This window comes from Nelumbo nucifera, chromosome 3 (genome assembly GCF_055504915.1).
Source record: "Nelumbo nucifera cultivar China Antique chromosome 3, China Antique-T2T, whole genome shotgun sequence".
Classification (NCBI taxonomy): Eukaryota; Viridiplantae; Streptophyta; class Magnoliopsida; order Proteales; family Nelumbonaceae; genus Nelumbo; species Nelumbo nucifera.
This window is the reverse complement of record NC_142651.1, coordinates 19,246,774-19,266,975: the sequence shown is the minus strand read 5'-3', so window position 1 is coordinate 19,266,975 and position 20,202 is coordinate 19,246,774. Positions and strand designations below refer to the sequence as shown.

General features: G+C 43.4%; 1 pseudogene; it reads right to left on the bottom strand.

Annotated features, from left to right (window-relative positions):
• Nucleotides 1-4,236: 4,236 nt before the first annotated feature.
• On the bottom strand, nt 4,237-5,770 carry LOC104603213 (uncharacterized; annotated as a pseudogene).
• Nucleotides 5,771-20,202: the final 14,432 nt, after the last annotated feature.

The following is a 20,202-nucleotide window of genomic DNA, read 5'->3' as shown; positions in this document are numbered from 1 at the left end:
TAATCTGATATCAATAAAGTTGAACAGAGATAACTATATCGATCCTTTTGAACTGCTCAGTTCGTTCCAGCAGCCTTGCAAGGCCTCAGGATCTTTGGGTAGGTAGGTGGATCTTTTCCATGCCCAACTAAATTCCTTAATTGATCAGAAGCAGAGTAAGGTGATGATCAGATTGCCAACCCAGCTTGCACTGTCTCGCGCATGTACAAAAGAAATTTCACCATTGCCTGTTAGGCCAAGTACTGATTTGGACGATTAACCAAAGATAAAGCCGCGATTGGCAAATCTTTCCACGTGGGTTTCGCGCATTTAGAAGCTCGAAAGCCTGAATTCTGGACTTTTTCCGTTTGGCAATAGAAAGATCTATTGAGAAAAAGCTCTAACCCATAAAAGATGCCAACAGCCCTAATTTGGGTTTCTTTAGGAAGCGTCAAATGAAACTTTTACAATCTTTTAGCGCCTCCCATCTTCTTCGAACGTGTGGCAAGATACACACGCTTGGGAGAAAACGGGTTATCTTTTTACAAAAAATCTATTTAAATGTGTAAGTGGTACCTACCAATGGTATGTGGGGCCCACCATAAAAAATGTATGCGGGCCCACATTAAGTATTATGTGGGGTCACTTTGAAAAATGTATATGGGCCCCACATACATGTCCACACATGGACTCCACATGCATGTCCACTAATGGTATATGAGGCCCACCTTGTAAAATGTATATGAGCCCTATACATGGACCCTACATGCATATCCACTAATGGTATGTGGGGCCCACCTTGTAAAATGCATGTGGGCCCCATATACATGTCCACACATAGACCCCACATGCATGTCCACCAATGGTATGTCGAATCCACCTTATAAAATGTATGTGGGCTCCACATACATATCCACACATGGACCCCACATGCATGCCCACCAATGGTATGTGGGGCCCACCATGAAAATTGTATGTGGGCCCCACATACATGTCCACCAATGGTATGTGGGGTCCACCTTAGAAAATGCATGTGAGTCTCATGTGTTAAATGAAAGGTTCGTTGGCCCATACACAAGACATTCTTATATATATATATATATATAATACATATTTTTATCACATTACCAAACGGTCTTCTAGCTTTTATGATCTTTCATGAGATATATGAAAAATATTTCAACCAAACAGTTTTTGGTCTTCTAAGATCTATTTCCAAAAGCTTATCACGTCTTTTAACTATCAGATCTTATAACAGATCTTCTGGAAAAAACTTGTCAAACAGGCACAAAGATATTTAGGGGTGCTCATCCAAGGCTTATTGTTTAGGGACTTTTAGACTGCACCCCAGCTCAGAATTCAGATTTGAACTGCAGACCTACAACAATTCAAATTTATGATCACCTCCACTTATAACACCCATACGTGCCTGTAAATTGGCATCAATTCCAAACTGGCACCTAGCCCCAATTGTATGATAGAGCTAAAATTTCAGAGGTGGACTGAACGGTAAAACCCCTATTTTTTAAATGGAACCGATACTATTGATTTTTGGAATCAAAGACCCACACCTTTCACAATGGAGCCCATGAATTTATTACTAGCGTAAAACCTTTCATTGGATCCACAGTCCACTAATCTGAATTCGTTTTAACCTTACCACTAAGAGTATGAATGTGTAATGGTTCACAACTCCAGCAACGCTCATACATCCCTGCCTTTGATATCTCAGCTCCAAATTGGTTATCATATTATTACTCTTATAACTGTTACGTCAGGGTTACATCAGCCCATTGGGATAGTTCGTGTTCACAGTCTTGTTACTCTTGTAGCTCTGCATTCCCAATATAAAACTATAAGGGACTATATAAACGGTGTGAGCATAGTCTTGCGAGGACCAAATCTGATTTCCATTAGACATGTCATTGGGACAGTTCGTATTGACAGTCTTGTAGCCCTGCATTCCCAATATAAAACTACAAGGGATTATACAAAGGGTGTGAATATAGTCTTGTGAGGACTAAATCCGATTTCCATTAGACATGTCTCCTAAAGGGGGAGATGTTCCTAATTTAAAGACGGAGTAGTGTCTTGTGGATCAAAGGAAACATACAAAAACTTTTCCTAAAGTTTCTGGCAATCATAAAAATCTCCCCTATAATTTCATTATAACAAATACCTCCCTGAACTTTTAAGAAACTCGACAAAAACTTCCCTAGCTTCTGTCACTCACCTACACAGAAAACGTTAACTAATGCATAATTTTTTAAATACTAATTTTACCCTTTTGTTACTGGCCCAAATGGAAAACGTCACTAACCACTCGTGCGGCAACAGCATTGACGCCAGTGCTTCTGCCGAGATCAAGGCAAGTCTTTGCGTTATTCCCTCCCATTGGTCAGGCCAGACTCAGACTTAGATATGTGTCTTCCTCACTAGATCAGCCAGAAAACCCAATCGAGTCTTCATCGGCTTGTCCAAGCCCAAAAAGAAAAAGCTCGTCTGTCGTCTCTCTGCCATTATAAATGTCATCAATGACTGCAAGCTTCCTCTTGAACTCCGTTGCCGAGAAAACAAAGCTACATCCTTGTTTCCCCTGTCACGTCCATACTACCCTATTTCTCTTTGCATTTGTTTTATTCTCCTAGGTTGAATAAACACGGGAACTGATGTCTCACCCAACAGATAACTAGTTGAATCCATACTCGCCCACACTTGATTATGGAAGGAGAGCAATATGTAGAACACAGACTCCACAAGTTCCTCTGTATACATCTGCTTGAGGTCATGCCCACCATAAATAGTTTCTTTTCTTTTACAGACTAAATAGATTAAGAGTAAAGTACAAGCACAATTTGAGAGTTCATATCAATCAATTTGCGCTTTTATTGGCTTAAAAGTAATGGTCATGTATTATTATTGTTTTTCCAACTCTAAAAGATAATGGAACAACTTAATTCAATATTTCAATTTTTAAATATATGCCATGATCCTTGTTCATCTCTTTCTCTACAAATAATTCTTGCCCATCTATTAGATGTGTAATATCCACATTTAGAACTCTCTTTGATGTGATAACTGAGAAAGAAAGAAATAAGAGGTTGCACCAGCGTCACTTGGCAAAACTAACATGGTGATGACCCAAGAACCCATGCAGCTCTAAATTCGTTGTTTGAAATTCAAAAGCGCTTCAATTTTTAAAATTTTCCCATATTATCAGCATTTCAGAGCCACACTGCTGCAACCTCAAAGGCCAAAAGAGCATTGGTGAAGGGAAGCACATTTCTATGATGAAAGTACCCAAATTTCAATTCCATATTGCAATGAGTAGTTCTTATGAAGCTTTAGCTAAGGAAGACACTAAAACTGCAACTATGGCTTCAAAGTCTAAACCATATCATTCTTTCTTAGCCACTATCTCAGTTCCTATGAACACTAAAGTGAATTTTGAATGTTTATGCAACACTTAGGTAAGCAACTTCCTAGGGTCCAAACAGTTTATACAACTACATCAGAATCATTGTTTGGTAAGTGCCGGCCTCTTTATTCTTGATACAAGTTTTAGATTTGAAGTCCAGAGTAAAGACAATGCTTTTGTTATAACTTTGTTCATAAAATCTCCTTTGCACAGAAAAGTAGTCAAATTAGCCATTGGTTTTAGTATTGATTACAATGACTAATTGATCAATTCCCATTGACTTTATCAATTACCATTAGAGCCCTAATCGCCTTTTTGAAGTTCAAAAAAAAAAACAATACAAAGCAAAATTGTTGAGTAGCAATTAGCCCTGAAGAAAGCACATGCTAACAGATTAAATGGAGGTGATGCCAAATGGATTGAAGATTCTAAAATTCTAAAAGTGCAGATGTGTGACATCAATGATAAAGGTATTCTGATATACCTTTTGGACAGTGGTTTGATGGCCATGGTTGTAGCTAGCTCGTGCGGGGGGGGGGGGGGGGGTTGTTGAGTTTCACAAAAGGTCAAAATAAAAATGTGAATAACGTCAATGAGCCTTTTTTTATGCAATCATTTTTTTTCCTCAAAGATCAACTAGACTTCATTAAAGGGGAAGGTTAAGAAAGCATTTGGATCCCTTTACATGGTTCCACAAAAAAATGAATTAAGTTTACAGAGCTGGTATAACTATTTACAAAAGAGTTCATATGCCGAGTCCTCCTTGCTAATTCATGGACTGGCAAAACAACATCCCTGCTTACATATAAGATCTTTATAAATTCAAAAAATGATAGAAATTAAAAAATATGGTCATATAATGCTTGTTGGTCCCACGGTATGTGATTATTTGTCCCTTCGAAATGTATTCTTGCCTCTGATATCAATCCCTTCTGGCACAGGCCAGATAGAATAGCACCATGAGCAAAGGAGTTGGCAATCATGTTCTTCAATCTCATTTCTCAACACAACTGAATGGCCTTCCCTATGTCCCCTTTCTTGCAGAAACCATGGATTAAAATTGAATAAGTAATAACATCTGGCTCAAGTCCAGTAGCTTCCATTTCATAAAGAAGTTTTATGGCCTCATCAACCTGTCCTTTTTTACAAAGACAACTAAGAAGAACACTGTATGTAATGCTATTTAACTGGAGACCCCTTGAAACCATCTCTTCCCGCAACTTCAAGCCTTCCTCAACACTGCCTATCTGGCAGTGTCCACAGATCAGTATTGTGTATGTAACAATATCTGGGTTTAGCCCTTTGTGTAGCATCTTCTGAATGACCATCTGAGCCCCAGTCATTTCACCAAGTAAACGGAATCCATTAACAAGAATATTATAGGTTACTACATCAGGCTCAATACCATGTCCTCAGAGAACTCCAAAGCTTCCTCCACTGATCATGCAACACATAGCCCATGAATAAGAATACTATAACTGTATGCATCAGGACCCACTCCATACTTTAGCATCATGCAAAGAAATGACTTGGAAAAATCTACAAAACCCAGTTTACAGAACCCTGACATGAGGGTATTCAGAGAGACAATATAAGGTCTAGATTCCTTTTCCTTAGTCTCCCAAAATAACTTCACTGCATCTCGTAATCTCAAATGCTTGCATAGACCATCTATAAATATGGCATAGGTATATTCATTCTGAGGCACCTCACTGGCATTGATTTTATGGTATATATCTCATATGATTTCCATGTCCCATACGATATCTGTGTGCTTCAGGTTGTACATCAAACTGTTATAGGTTGATGTTGAAACTCTAAAGTTCAAGTTCTTCATCTTACCGAGAACAATGAGTGCATCGTTAATCATCTCACATCTTGAATAACCATCAGCCAACACATCCCATACCAGACTAGTGGAATCCCAGCCCCTGAAATTATTACTCAGAAGCTCACAGAGAGAAGGCGCCGAATCGCATCCTATATTAAATAATAGCAAACCAATACATGACTGTGATGAATATTCTACTGCAACTTTCTGATAAAAAAAAAAATCTACTAAAGCTAGCAATCTGATTATATAGACTATATGGGTTTCACCAAAAATAAGATTCAACGTGAAAAAACAAGCAAACTACAACGATACGACAAAAAAAAAAATATCCTACTGCAGCTTTCTGATCAAGAAAAAAATTCTACTACCGCTAGCAATTTGATTATAGAGACTATATGGGTTTCACCAAAAATAAGATTCAACGTGAAAAGCAAGCAAACTACACCGATACGACAAAAAAAAAAAAAAATCATTTTTAACACTAAAAAACAAAAGCAAAAGAATATACCTTCTTCCTCCAGCATCCACCTTAAAAGCCGACGCAACTCCTTCAAACGCCTTTGTCTTGCCAAAACATGACAAATAACAAACTAGGAAATCCGAGAATGCTGAAAGTTGTACTCACTTCTCAAACAATTGAAGAAAACCAATGCAGATAGGCATCGTTCCCTCTCAAGTTTTGGAGAATCTGATCAACCAGTGTAGAATTCAAGGATGAAACTAGGGTTCGAAAGTGACGGCTATTTAGATATTCTTTGACGCCAAAGCTTTTTAAACCATTAAGAATTTCTGGAACGAGGTCTCTATGGTGGCATATGGATAAATAGATGGAATCGTCTCCAGGGTTAGAGGTGGAGAGATAGAGGGAATAGTCATCAGCTGCGATTGTCGAAAAGGAGGTGATGAGGGCAGATTTGGCCCTCCAATGACATTGTGACACCTGGCAGACTCTTGACAATTAAGTGCAGCCTCTTGATAACCAAGCAACTCGCCATCTTGTAGCCTGGCAACTCAGAACAACTAGGTGACACCCGTGACCACTTTGACAACAACTTGCCTTTGCTAAGTTGATGGTGTCCCACCAGGCGGCCTGGCACAAGCGCGGCATGGCACAAGCGCGACCTGGCCCCTGGCACGAACTGGCAGCCTGGCCCTGTCACGAGCTGGCAGCTTGGCCCTAGCACCAACCTGGCGGCCTAACACAGGCGCCAACCTAACAACCTCGAGGAGCTCACCATCGTACCCCGCATTTTACGGGATTGTGACTTGTAGCGGCTATATTAGCTCACCCACTCCCTAGTTCTGACGGAAGGGACAACATTACCATTTGACGGTGTTTCACCCACCTAACACGAAAGCATGTCCCATCACAACGAGAATCCAGGAATTGCTCCACCAAACCCACGAGGACTCCAGTATATAAAGACCTCGCCCCTTAGGGGTAGAAGGAGGCCAAGATGCTGAAGGAAGAGGCAGTAACCCCTGCTCTCTAGCTCTCTCATTCCCTAATATCATTCTTCAAGCTCTCTTTACTAAGTGCTAACTTAGCCATTGGAGTGACCTCGCCGGGTAAACACCCCTGGGTCCTCTGACATCTGGTTCCTTGCAAGTCTCTAAAAGAGCTACAGAGTTCAAGGTAGTTCACCTCCAAGCAGCTCATCAAGGTAGCTCACCTCCAGGCAGCTCATCAAGGTAGCTCACCTCCAGGCAGCTCATCAAGGTAGTTCACCTCCAGGCAACTCATCAAGGTAGTTCACCTCCAAGCAGCTCATCAAGGTATCTCACCTCCAAACAGCTCATTAAGGTAGCTCACCACCAAGCAGCTCACCAGGCAGCTCACCACCAAGCAGCTCGCCACTGGGTATCCCGCCACCAAGGAGCTCCACTTCAGCCTCTGAGTCACCAACCACATGGGAACAGACGAGATGACGAGGTACTTAGCCAAAAAATTGATACATCATGAAAAAATGATACGTGACCAGAAACGGTTACATCAAGAGGGTTTTAAGACGACGAAATGAATGAGATGGGTAAGATTTTGGGTTGTCTGAAGGCAATGAAGCGACGGCATCCATTGACGGAGGAGATTAAGCATGGAAGTGCTCTCCTAGGGTTTTTCTATGTTCTACGAAAGGCGGAAAGTCGTTAGTTTCCCGACAATTTTGAAACGGGAAGAAAAGGAGTTCGGCTTCAAGGCACTCTCGGTCAAAGCACCGCTTGTGCAGCGTAAGAGCATGCCACGCGTCCTACAAATGTGTGCATGCTTGAAAAATGCGACCTCGACAAGCAGATGAGCAGCAACCTCGACCTCCCATCTCGACGAGTCCCTTGCCTTAACTGCTTCATCGAACTGTCGTGCAACATCCTCCCTTTGCTTCAGAAGCTCATTTTTAAGTCTCAGAGCCTCCGCCAATTCCCCTGAAATTCCTTCATTGGATCTCAAAAGTTCTTCCTTCTCACGCAACGCTTCCTCCCTTTGCCTCTCACTCTCGTCGCGCTTCTTGATTGCCTCATGTGCGAGCACCTTCAAGCAATTGAACGAGGTCTGAAGCTCAAATTTTGCACTCTCCACAGATATGTCTTCTTGAGATGGGTTGTTGAGGACAATCGGAATTGCACCGTCCATTCGTCCCCTTCAACATCACTGAGAGTTGCGTCAGCGTCTATGCTGGCCATTTCATTAAACAAATTAGTATTGGTGGTCGATCAGATCGAGTTCAAATCTGCCCCCACAACGTCCCATAACACATCCCGGCCGTGTACTGTGAACATCTCCCGATGATGACATCATCACTTCTGGTATCATCATCAGGAGATGTTCCTAATACACGGCTTGAATGGGACGTTGGTGGGGGCAATCTTGTGAGGGGCAGATTTGCTCTCGATCAGATCCTCTTCCATCTCGGGAAATGAAATTCCCCAATTAAAAAAAATAACAGATATATTCTTCTTTTTTCTTATACTAGTGGGGTGCATGTGCGTTGCACGTGTATGTTTCATTTGCTAAAGAAAATCTCATATCAAACCGGTAAATTATGGTTTGAAAATTTTCTAAGTCGAACTAAACCGTTTTGATATGAAAAACAAACCAAATCAAATCGTTTTACTACAGTTTGGTGGAGTTTCTAATACGGTTTAGGGACTTTGGACCATTCTATATTCTTTTGGACTTAACCCAATTAGAAAGCCCAAATAGCTCCCCTAAAAATTAAAACTTAAAAATTTTTATTTATTATTTATTATAAAATAAAGCATACATTATATATTTATGATTTTACATATTCCATTTAAATATATTATATATAATATTTATATATCATATATTCATATTATATATATAATTTCAGTTTACAGTTTATGGTTTAGTTCAGTTTATAAAATTAAATAAACCAAACCAAACCGCAAACTTGGTTTGGTTCGGTTCAGTTTTGCAATTTAAACCATATAATGAACACCCTTAACTAGTCAAAATAGCATATTTGAATTGAAGTGATTTAAAAAATGAATTGATTTTCAAGTTCCAAAAAAATAATACACAAAACAACCCGACAACGATAAAAATGACTAAATTCACTATGAATTTATAATCCAACTTTAGCGTTATAATCATTATTTGAACATTAATCAATCAAGGCTACTAAGCTACCAAGTGAACATAACCAGAATGACTCATTGGCACCACCTAACAATTGAGCATGAAAAAATAACACAAATGGAAAATATAAGTTCAAATATTTTCGATCATTCTCTGATTTAAACTCCTCTTCATTACAAATATAAATATTTAAACTCCTCTTCTTGTTTTCTTGTTTGATCTATAAATTTAATAGCAATGTTCCTTCCTTCCGAAAACATTCCTTATAGACTAGCCCAAAACGACCATGTCAAAACAGAAATAAAAGTCTTCCCAAAGCTGTTTCAAAGTGAAGAGTCGAACCACTATCTCAGTTGCAAGTTATAGGGTTGTATAATCACCTTTCTCTTCATATAAACTGTTATACACCCCAAACAAATTAACCAAAAAAATAAGCATAAAAGAGAAACCAAAAGTGAGTGCAAGTTAAATCAAAATTTAGAATTTTAGATAAAATAAAAAAATAATAATAAACTAACTACTTTATCGAGTGAACTCTTATTTTGGATTCTGAATTGATTATCTATCCAAATAAAACGAAATAGCATTCAAATCCTATAACATACCCCTATTTAGGTTCAAATTTGGAGGATTTTTATAAATATGATCACAATTTTATTAAAAATGGGGAGATACATCCATTCAACCTATCAATTAAGTTTATCCTTGAAGGAGAAATTTTGAACTTATCATGATGATTTGATTCCATTTAATATCATGAAAACAATCCAGAGTAATGTGAGAGTTGTTCAGCCTAAGGTTTTTAAAACCGACCTGGACAACAAATCGGTCAGGGGTCCGGTTCCTTGTCGAATGGTCCGACCATTCAAAATGAATGAACGACCCATTCTGACAAAAAATTAAAAAAAAATAATAATAATAAAAACTGGCCAAACCGTTGAACGTTTCGATTGCCCGGGTCAACGGTTTGCTGACCAAATCTATGGTTTTGGGGAAAATAAAGGTTTTGGGGTAAAATGAAACCGGTAACTTGACTGATTCCCGATTTTTCGGTCCGGTAACCATGGTTCAACCACATTGATATTTGATAAAAATTTAACCAACATTATGACTACCTTAATAGTGTAACCATTACATGGAGAATTTGGATGTCCACGTATTCATCTTTTTAGGACACTTGTCTCTCTTGTATATAAGGGTAAAATAGAAACTTGTGAATTTGCTAGATTGGTTGTCAGCCCATTCAAAGTTGTATTATTAATAGGGGTAGATTTGTAAATAAAAATCAGGGTGTTCTACCAAAAAAATTGATCATTTTCTTATTTTTAAAATCTTTAAATAATAGGGTATATGTTAGCTTGGCTATTTTGTATTATTAATAGGGGTAAATTTGGAAATAAAAATTTGGGTGTTCAATGAAGAGCCATTGATCATTCTCGTTTTTAATAATGAGAGATCTATGTCGAGTTCGTATTTTTCAAATTAGAAAGATGCAAAAAAACTATTGTGATCGGAATCCGAGAAAACGAAAGCAAAAAATCGACAAGTTAAACACAGATTACTGAAGCGACTAGACAAGAGAGCCAATTGAGTCTAAAATTCTAAGGGTCCATTTGGTTTGCTAGAATAGGGGTATGGAATCGGAATCAGAATAGGCTCTAACTGTTTGGTTGGGCAAAATCGGAATCCCATTCCTATTCCTACTGGAATGGCATTCCCCCATTTGAGGGAATGGCCACTCTCTGCCCCTCCCTTGGGAATGAAATCACATTCCTACTGATTTTAATTTCCATTCTCATTCCTGTCTGAACCAAACTAACTATGGGAATGGACCATTCTGATTCCAATTCCAAATGATTTTGATTTCGATTTCGACTACGAACCAAATGGACCCTAAATTTTTTAGTGTGTCATAGCCCGTAGACGTAGAGGGAAAAGATTGGAGTGGGAAGAGAGCACAACGGAGAAGAATAGCGAGCAATAGTCACCACCAACTTCGCACATTTCAAGTATGAACATGTTTCTAGGACGCGTGGCACGCTTTTATGCTGCGTGAATGATGCTTTGACTGAAAGTTCTTGGACTAAAGCCGAACTTGTCGGGGAGGGGCGGGGGAAGCGACCGAGCGAGTGAGCGAGTGAAAGCCATAAACCATAGTTGCCTCTCTCGGAGGTTCGGTCTTTGGCAGGTTTGCTTGGTTCAAACTCCAAACTCCGGTTCATAGCTCATTATTTTAGGCTCCGTTTGTACATCAAGAACCGATGTAAATTTTACATCGGTTCAGTTTTGTATGTGTTTGGAAAGATGTCATAAAACTACAATTCGGTATAGTTTTCGTGCATTTGGATGGAGTATAGTTTTACGTTAATAATCGATGTAAAACTTCATTACATCGACAATCGATATAAAAACTATATCAATTTTAAACAACGGTCACTTTCTGGTCAATGCAAAGTGATTTCACAGTTGTAAACTCATATTGTTGTTGTTCCATATGTGTACAAATTTGCATGGGAGGAAACATTAACCGCTTCAACTACCCATGTTCCATTTACGATGAATTTTGGTCAAACACTCGATTGATGCATTTAGTATGACTGTTTACATCGATTTTTCCATATAGTACAAGTTTGTTTAAAAAAATGGATACATTGATGTGCTTTTTACAATATGAATAAGTCGAAAAATACATCCCCACGCCCTTTAAATGATTTGTTTATGTTTAGTAACCAAACGCCCACAAACTCGAATTCTACACTTGTATCTCAAATAAACACAGCCTTAATGTTTCCTTATTTTATTCGCCTCACATTTTTCTCTTAAACCCCAATTGATACCCAAAAAAAAGTTTCATTTCAATGACATGAATGTCTCATTATATTGGAATAAAAAAATCATTCACTCCTTCTCTCCAATAAGCCAGGGGAAATTATTCACTCCATCCTCCAATTAACTTGAAAAACCAAATGAAACCTTAAATTTGGACATATCAAAAAGAATCTTGCACCATTTCACTTTAATATTAAATCCAACCAAAAATTTGCGAAGGATCTATTATAGCACTTGAGAAGACTTCAATATTATATTTAGAAAATTAATTAAATCATAAATTGTTAAAGTAGATAAGGAAAAATTAGTTTAGAGATTTAGAAAAGAAAATTAAACAACTGAATGGGGTCACTTCAGTTGTTTAGAGATTTAAGTGGGCTATTTATCACATATATATATGATGAAACTTTATTGAAGTGGGCTATTTATCATAAAGTGAAATTTCAGGGGGATTTGTCGCAAAATGAAAATTTAGGAGGCAATTGTCACTAACCCCATAGTCCAAGCGGTCAATGTAACTTATCTTTAATTCAGCAATAGGTTCGTAAGGTTGCAAATGAATTGAATCAAATTCAATTTTATCCATATTCGATTCGATAAAGAATTTGAGATACCTGCATTCAATTTTGTGAGTGTGGTGATAAGGCTACACACAAGGGTCTCATTGAAAGACGAGTGAAGGCTAAGGGTAAATGATAGGCTTAAAGGTTATGAGTGGCAGAATGGTAGAATGATGGAATGATAGAATGATCTTCTCATTATGAATTAGACTTCTATTTATAGGGAAAAATCCCGATGCCCTAAAGTGAATGAGCTAAAAGTGTTTTATTACCATTATGAAAGGGAATCTTAGATTCGGTGTCAGTTGTTAGAGAACACCGCTAGGGTTTCGTCACGTATCTTATGAGATATCCCAAGGATGATGTTTTCTTTCATCTGAGGATTCTCATAATACACGTTTGCTACTTCCTTTTGTGGATCTCTTAGGATGACATGACACGTATGACGTTGATACTAATATCATGTGTATTTTCTAATCCTACTGGGCATTTTGTCACATGTGACGTCAGTGAAGTATGCGTTTCTTTGTTTACCTCTAGCTTGCAATGGACTTGAGCTCATCGCATGTTTGTGATGGCTCTAAGTTCATTGCAAACTCACAATGGCTCGTGCTCATCGCGCATATGCAATGAATCTAAGCTCATTGCAGCCTCGTGATGGCTTTATGCTCATCGTAGGTATGTGATGGCTCTGAGATTGTCTTTGGTATTACGACTTTGAATTTGTTACAGGCCTGCGGTGGCCTTGAGCAGACTCAAAGCTCATCGCATGTTTGTGCCGAGTCCTAAACTCGTCACAGGTACCTTTGTGGCATTGGTTTAGCACATTTTGTGCTACTATAGTTGTGGTAATCAACATGTGCCTACACATTTATATGTTTGGATATTCAATTCAAATCCAAACTGATTTAAAACCAGTAAATATGTATGTAGTATAAAATATCCTATATTTTGACATTACAATTTTAGTAAATTGTTTTTTTTTTAAATCCCCCTACAATTTATCCCAAAAGGATTTAGAATATTGTATGTTATTGTATATTTGAGGTTGATTGTTCCAAAGTGGAATTAGATGTAAAAGTTGGCCATTTGGCCTAAACTGTATTTTCCCTTTTGTGTTATTAAAAAAATGAAAGTTGGGATCCTTTTTTTTTGCAATATAAATTTCATTTGCATTGGTATAAATGTGTGAGAATACTAGTGGGCTGGGTGTAAATCTTGATTCATTTTTATTTCATATATGACTTTGTTTTATTTGTATTAAAAAAAGTAAAGCAATGTAGCCCCAATTATATGAAAGAGAAATGAATCGGGAAGAAGGTTATTTATTGAGAGTGGTCTATGTGCTTTATATGAGAGAAAAATAAAGTATAATGAAGTGGTGCTAATTTTGCATCAAAAATTCAGATACAAAGTCTGCACTCTAATGGATGTTAAATTTGCATTGCAAACGAAGAAAGCCTTAAGAACACCAATAGAATCCTGCTATTTCTTCATTTATTATCTCCTCCACTTGAAAGTTAAAACTTTATGAGCGTGGCACCTAAAGAGAAGCCATGAACCATAATCATTAGCTTTTCTTTTAAATGTAAGATGAATAGGAGTGCAACTTTTTTTTTTTTTTCAAAAATTCGAGCTACACTAATTGTTATTTTATTTTTTTGGGTAAGACACAAATTGTTCTCAAATCATATAAATTTCACTCCTCATATCAATACCCTATTTACTTGAAACGAGAAAAGGCACTCCGTACTGTGAATAGGAGTGCAAAATCAGGTGAGCAGACCGCCAGTCAAAGTTGTGAATTTCTTGTTGAGCTGAGAAATTGATTTTCCCGTGAAATTAGTTTCAGTAACTTCTTTGAAGCCACGCAGTCAATACGGTTCAATCAACACCCCAAATGGGATTGATGAAGGGAAATTTGGCCCGGCCTCGCGATCGCTCGACACGTGGCAAAGGCAAGCAGCTCGGGACAGTAGAGCACCCAAAGCAAGCATCGGAAGCAAGTCCAAACTCACTACCGAGCCCGAACTCCAAACCGCTGTACTTAGTCCGAGCTCTTTGTTATGAGCGAGCTCCCTGTCAAAGGTCCGAGCTCCCTAAAACCAGAGCTCCCCAAGTCCGAGCTCGGTACCAGGAGCCCGAGCTCGCTAAATCCAAGCTCCCTACTAAGAGCCCGAGCTCCCTGATTAAGAGCGAGCTCCCTAAATCCGAGCTCCCTACTAGGAGCCCGAGCTCCCTACTAGGAGCCTGAGCTGTCAAGAGCGAGCTCCCTATTGAGAAACCGAGCTCCCTGCAAGGAGCACGAACTATACTGGGCCCCAAGCCTCACAAAGCTGACCCGAGCTGACCCGTGACAGCTCGAAACACTCCAAACCGAACTCAAGGCACCTCGGTCGCCACTCCAACACTTCAATTCCAAAGCACCAGGCCAGCCAAACATACCCGACACCAAGGACGTCTTTATCCAAGGGCGACGTACTTGACTGATTTGGGATCTGACGCCTGACAGCCGCACTTCAAACGGCATCCTGCCACCGCCACCTGCAACCGTCGTCACTAGCCGCAGAGACGGCTCCGACAAAAGGAACAGTGGCGGTTCTGTCCGACCAGAGGAAATGACACCCGAACTAGCAGGAGTTCAGAAGTAATCATGCCCGACTTGACGGAGGCCTAGAAGTGAGTGCGCGAGGTGGTTATAAAAGGCTTCTACCCCCCAGGGACGAGGTAGGCTAACTCTCGCGCTATCTGGTTATTCTTGCCTTTGAACGATTCTAACTTGAGCTTCGGAGCCCTTACGCCGGGTTCTCCCTGGAGCTTCTCTTCTCCTCCCGTTTCAGGTCCCTGTTACTCAGTTCAGAGGCAAGATCATCGACAGCTAAGACCGGCCAGATCGTGCATCATCAATTGGCGCCGTCTGTGGGAATACGCTTCAAAAAGCCTCCCTCCAAAACTTTCATACACTTTCCTTCTTCTCTGAAAAACTCATTACTTATGGCCTCATCCAGCAATGCCGAACGCGGCACAGAGACAAACACCACCGGGGAACAGCTCCAAGTTCCCGTGGTGTGTGTGGGGCAGTTCACCATCCCCCTCACGGTGGATGGAATCCTCAACCTGACTACGCCACAAACAGTGGCACCTATAAGCCTGCCCTCCGCAAACATCTCCTTCCCTCTTCCCATCGAGACTACCTTCTCTGAACCGACCGCCGTCCCCCTGGCAGCTAGCCAGAATCGGTTGGACGACTTAATGCAATGCATGCAGGCAATGCAAGCCCAGATGCAGCAGTTCCAGCAACACCAGCTTCACCAACACCAAGTGTTGCACAACCTCTCCCAATACCACTATCAGCAGCAGTTTCCCCAACTGACACCGAACCAACCACCGCTTCCACCTCGCCACCCAGCCCCGAAGCCAGTAAAGGCCTCTCCGCAGGATTGGCGCCTTCACCAAGGAAAGGCCTCCAGGCCCCAGAATCCCCCAAACAGCCAGGCCTCGTCCCCAGGCCGGAGAGAAAGAAAAGTCATCCCCGCCTCGCGGCTCGCAGGCGGATCAGGAACCTCGCCAGCGAGGTCAGCACCTCGGGTCTCAAAACCGGAGTCCCCACTGGTGGGAAACCGATTCGGCGCACTGACAGCAGCGGACTACCAGAACTCCGAGCCCATCGAGCTCGGCAACACGGAGGCCAGCAGCGCCAGCACAAGGCCCACTCAGCAGCGGAGACGCCGTCGAATTCGACGAACCGCCACCCGCGTCTTATCCGAGCTCAGAGGCAAAGGCGAGGCGAGCTCGGACGAGGTAGGAATCGCCCCGATCCTCTCAGTTCCTTCCCCCCTCGCCTCAGAACTCCTGGCAGTCCCCTTGCCTAAAGATTTCAAGCTCCCGCCCCTAGACAAGTACGACGGATCCTTCGACCCCAACGACCACGTCGACGCTTTCCAGTCCCAAATGCACCTCGCCAGGGCCAGCGAATCATGCATGTGCGTGGCCTTCACCACCACCCTCAAGGGGTAGCCCGCACTTGGTACAGGAACCTGGCCCCCGGATCGATAAAGTGTTGGGCACAGTTCGTGCAGGTCTTCACTACACACTTTGTTACCAGCAAACGGTGCCCCAGAGCAGAGGAGAGCATCTTCGGAGTAGTCCAAAGGGAAGGAGAACCCATACGGGGCTACATCAAACGATTCAACGAGGCATGCTTACAGATACCTCGGTTGGACCCCGCGGTACAGCTCGCCGCAGCGAAAAGAGGGGTGACGCACAAGGAATTCAAGTGGCACATGGTAGCTAATCAGCCCGCGACCGTGGCCGAGTTCCTCAAGCTCGCGGACAAGTTCATGAGGACGGAGGAGGAAATCAACCAAAGAACCGAGGGCGGAAACGAGAAAAGAAAGAGGGACGGCGAGCCCTCTAGCTCGGCCGACCGAAAAAACCCGGCCCGGGACTCGAAACCGAACCAATCACTCCGAGCTCCCCTCCCAGCTCGGACGGATTACACGCCACTGAACACGAGGCAGACCGAGATCCTAATGACGATCAAGGACGCCCCCTTCGTGAAATGGCCACCTCGCCTAAAGGGAAATCCAAACGAAAGGAACAAGAATTTGTATTGTAGTTTCCATAGGGACCACGGTCACAGTATCGAGCTATGTAATAACCTCCGAGACGAGATAGAGGGGCTCATCCGTCGCGGATACTTAAGAAACTTTGTACAGCACAACAATAACAGCAATAAAGCGGATCAACCGGGCGAACACTTAAAAGACGCCCCGGAGACTAGCAGCAGGCCTGCCGAACCAATGCAGCGACAGCCCCCGGCAGAAAGGCCAGTTCGGGGAACCATCCATGTAATTGTGGGAGGTTCAGTAGTGGCGGGGTGCACATCAGCGGCAGCTCGGACCTCAGTCCACGAAGCGGTCCTCAAGGAGCGGAACCCCCCGAAGAGGCCGAAGACCGAAGAGCCGATCCTTTTCACAGAAGACGACGCGCAGGGAGTTCGCTACCCTCACGACGACGCACTCGTCATTAAACTCCGGATCAGCGACTTCGAAGTTAGGCGTGTACTCGTAGATTCAGGCAGCTTGGCGGACATCCTATTCAAGTCGACATTTGATCAGCTACAACTGCCAAGGAGCGAACTAAAACCTGCGAGCACTCCCCTGGTGGGCTTCAACGGGGAGGAAGTCAGGCCCCTTGGGAAGATAACGGTGTCCGTGGAAGTCGGCACATGGCCTTGTGCGGTCAGACTCAGCCATGATTTTCTGGTGGTCGCGACCCCCTCCCCATACAACGCCATAATAGGACGGCCAATCATGCATATCCTGCGGGCGGTGGTCTCTACCTATTATTTGGCAATGAAGTTCCCTACGGACTTCGGTGTGGGGGTAGTGCGGGGCGACCAGCTCGAGTCCCGCAAGTGCTACGTCGCCGCCCTAAAGGGCAAGTCCAAGCCGGCCGGCGACCTCGACCTGGAGCGGCCTACGGAGCAAGGCGAAGAATGAGCCTCGCCGACAGAAAAGACAGTCGCGATCCCGACCTCACCTACGGACCCATCTCGCGCACTCCAGATTGGTGCTTCTGTCAAGGAACCCCTACGGGCCGAACTGGTAAGTTTTTTACTCCAAAATTTAGATATTTTTGCATGGTCTGCGGCCGAAATGCCCGGTATTGACCCTAGTCTTATAACTCACAAACTTAACACTGACCCTTTAGTCAGACCCGTTAGACAGAAGAAACGGAACTTAGCCCCGGAGCGCTGGAAAGCAGTCGACGAGGAAGTCGAAAAGCTCCTCGCGGCAGACTTCATAAGGGAAGTCCATTACCCGAGCTGGGTGGCCAACCCTGTGCTAGTGAAAAAGGCGAACGGCAAGTGGCGCATGTGCGTCGACTACACCGACCTGAACCGAGCTTGCCCGAAAGACTGCTTCCCCCTTCCTAGGATCGATCGTCTAGTGGACGCGACCTCGGGACACGAATTGCTAAGTTTCCTGGATGCCTACTCAGGCTACAACCAAATCCGGATGGACCAGTCCGACGAGGAAAAAACCAGCTTCGTAACCGAATTCGGTATATACTGTTACAAGGTCATGCCCTTCGGGTTAAAAAACGCCAGGGCGACCTTCCAAAGACTTGTAAATAAGCTGTTTCGGCCCCTGATCGGCGCAAAGATAGAGTGCTATGTCGACGACATGGTCGTCAAAACACAGTTTTCACAAGAATTAATACAAGACTTAGATTCTGTCTTCCAAATCCTGCGTCGGTATAACATGAAATTAAACCCCAACAAATGCGTCTTCGGCGTCACCTCGGGCAAGTTCCTAGGCTACGTTGTCAATCGACGTGGCATCGAGGCCAACCCAGACAAAATACAAGCCATCCTAGATATGAGACCACCTCGGAAAATAAAAGAAGTCCAAAGGCTGAACGGCCGCATAGCCGCCCTAAGCCGCTTCATGTCCAAATCGGCAGACCGCTGCCTACCCTTCTTCAAAGCGATCAAAGGCCAAGGGTTCGAGTGGACCCAAGACTGTCAGCTCGCATTTGACGAGCTAAAAGGCTACCTCGCCAAAGTACCAACCTTAGCTCGGCCCGAGGAAGGCGAAGTCTTGGAGTTGTACCTCTCGGCCAGCGACGAGGTAGTCAGTTCGGTACTAGTAAAGGTGGCAGACCGGGTCCAACGACCCATATATTATGTTAGCAAAATCTTGCAGGGAGCAGAGACAAGGTACCCGCAGATAGAAAAGCTAGCGTATGCTCTGGTGATAGCAGCACGGAAACTCCGCCCGTACTTCCAGGCCCACACCGTCATCGTCCTGACCAGCAAACCTCTGAGGCAAGTCTTACTCAAACCCGAGGTTTCCGGCCGGCTGACGAAGTGGTCCATCGAGCTCAGCGAGTACGATCTCCAGTATAAGCCAAGAACTGCCATCAAGGCCCAAGCCTTGGCAGATTTTATTGCAGAATGCACGTTTAGCCTCGAAGCCCCTGAGCCGGTAGAGCCCGGATCCCCAGTTCGGGCGAACTCGGAGCTCCCGAGCCAAACGAGTCCGAACCCCGCGAAGTAGCAGCCAGTATGGCATCCCTCCTGGTTAGACCAAGCGCGAACTGGGAGGAGGAGCCCTAGATCCTTCACGTAGATGGCTCCTCGAACCAACAAGGCAGCGGGGCTGGAATAGTGCTACGCGGCCCAGGCGGAACAAAACTGGAATACGCACTACGCTTTGAGTTCGCGGCGTCCAACAACGAATCAGAATACGAGGCACTGATAGCCGGTCTAAACCTAGCACGCAAGGTCGGAGCAAAGCACGTGGTTATCTACAGTGATTCCCAGCTCGTGGTCAACCAAGTTACAGGCGAGTACGAAGCACGCGAACTCACTATGATTGCGTACTTGGCAAAAGTAAAGGAAGCTCTACTCAACTTCCAATCACACTTCATCAAGCAAATCCCGAGGTCAGAGAACACTGAGGCCGATGCCCTGTCCCGACTGGCTAGCACGAGCCACAACGCCAGGAGAACCGTGTACGTAGAGGACTTACCTCGGCCCAGCATTCTCGGTGGGGCAGAAGAGGTCGCTCCCGTCACCGAAGCAGAGCCGAGCTGGATCGACCCACTCGCGAGCTTCTTGTTAGACGGAACACTCCCCGCGGACCGCAACACAGCCAAGAGGGTGCAGCGCCAGGCAGCCAAATACGTCATGATAGACGAACGGTTGTATCGACGATCCTACACGCTCCCCTATCTGCGATGCTTGCGCTCAGCCGAAGCCGAGCTGGTACTCCGCGACATCCACGAAGGCTTGTGTGGCGGACACCTGGGGGGCAGAGCCCTCGCCCAAAAGGCACTTCGACAAGGATACTACTGGCCAACGATGAAGGCAGAGGCAATCAAGCTCGTCAGAAAATGCGGCAAGTGTCAGAAGCACGCCAGCATCCACCATCAACCCGCTGCTGACCTCAAATACCTCACCAGTCCATGGCCCTTC